This window comes from Nematolebias whitei, chromosome 18, assembly GCF_014905685.2.
Source record: "Nematolebias whitei isolate Nwh7 chromosome 18, NemWhi1, whole genome shotgun sequence".
Taxonomy (NCBI): domain Eukaryota; kingdom Metazoa; phylum Chordata; class Actinopteri; order Cyprinodontiformes; family Rivulidae; genus Nematolebias; species Nematolebias whitei.
In genome coordinates this window covers 30,748,452-30,750,266 of record NC_056515.1, presented here as the reverse complement: position 1 = coordinate 30,750,266, position 1,815 = coordinate 30,748,452, and positions in this window count along the sequence as shown.

The following is a 1,815-nucleotide window of genomic DNA, read 5'->3' as shown; positions in this document are numbered from 1 at the left end:
CAAATCTTTAGATCTGTTTATAACCTTTTACTGCTCCTTTCACATTTTGTTCCGGTTAAGCTTCTTAAAGCATCTTTGTGCAAAAAAAATAAATAAAATAAAATAAAATCATCTACTTTCAGCTAATTTCAGCTGTTTTCTCAGCTATTTGGTGCTCTTTTCTGTTTTGTTCTGCTAACTACAAAACATTTTTGTGCTATTTTTTTTAAAAAACTTTTTTCTGCTAATTTCAGCTCGTTATACTCCTTTTAGATAATTTCTGCAAGTTTCAGCTTTTTCTGCTACTTTAGCTACTATTTAGATGTTTTTATGCTAATTTGAACATTTTCAGCCTATTCCACGTTTTGTGCCCATTTAAACTTTTTTCAGCATAATTCAGCAAAAATGTACTCTCTGAACATCCTTCTGGTGATTTAAGCTTCTTTCTGCTATTTTAGCTACTGTTCAGCTGCTTTAATTTTGCTATTTTCCGCTTTTATCAACTAATTTTCACCTTTTTGTGCTAATTTCTGCTTCTTTAAGCTTAATTGGGCAAATTTTACTTTCCCCACTTCCTTCTGCTAATTTGAAATTCTTTCTGCTATTTTAGCTACTTTTCTACCATTTTTTGCTAATTTCAGCTTCTTTTTTTTTTAAAGATAATTTTTCACTTTTTCTACTCATTTCTGCTTCTTTGACCGTAATTGGGCATAATTGTGCTCTTTCCAGCTTCTTTCTGCTATTTTAGCTACTGTTAGCTGTTTTGTTGCAAATTTCTGAATTTTTCAAATAATTTCCACTTTTTTGTGCTCATTTCTGCTTCTTTAAGCTTAATTTAGCATATTTTCACTTTCTCCACTTCCTCCTGCTAATTTAAGCTTCTTTCTGCTATTTTAGCTACTTTTCTGCTGTTATTTTTGCTAATTTCAGTTTTTTCAGATAATCTTTCTCTTTTATTGCTCGTTTCTGCTTCTTTAAGCCTAATTGAGCACAACTGTGCTCTCTCCACATCCTTCTGGTAATTTAAGCTTCTTTCTGCTTTTTTGCTGCTAGCTGTTTTTTTTTTTAATTTCTGCTTTTTTCAGACATCTTCTGCTTTTTTGTGCTCATTTCTGCTTATTTAAACCATATTCAACAAATGTGTTCTTTCCGTTTTTTTCTGCTAACTTGGGCTTGTTCTTCCATTTCAGCATGTTTTTAGCTAATTTCAGCTGTTTTTCAGCAAGTTCTTCTGCAATAAGCATCCACACTGCATTTTCACTGGAAATGCAATTTCTCTAGTTTAATTCAATTCCAAGGATTCGGAAGGCATTGCAATAAAAATGTAATTAGTAGTTGCGAATTTGCAAGGCGGCAGTCATCAAATGACTTGTGTGGCTCTAAGCTCAAGTGTGTGGGGAGACTTAAAATAAAGTTTGTCTGACTTGGGGGTTGTCTTGTGACCAGTAGCGGACTGAGCAAAACAAATCTCGATAAAGACGATGACACCGACCACATAATGGCACGGAAGGCCTCAGGCTGGTGTAAACAGCAGACAGATGAAAGCAGAGCGGAGTACGTTTCTCTGGCCGACATTTCTTGTTGGTGACTTGGTTTCAACAACTACTTACGTTGAAAGACTTTGTTTAAAAATGAAGCTATTTAAAGACAAAGGAGGCCAGCATTAAAAGTCTTGTTTCCTAATGGATGATTGTGGTGCCAGCAGCCAGAGCCTACAGGTCTCTGCACAGGAAAAGTCCATTATCACTCCAACTAATGGAGCAAAGGGGGCAACTTCAAAACCAAACGTGAAGAAAAGAGAAAAGAAAACAAGAGAGAACAAGATGACGCACAAGC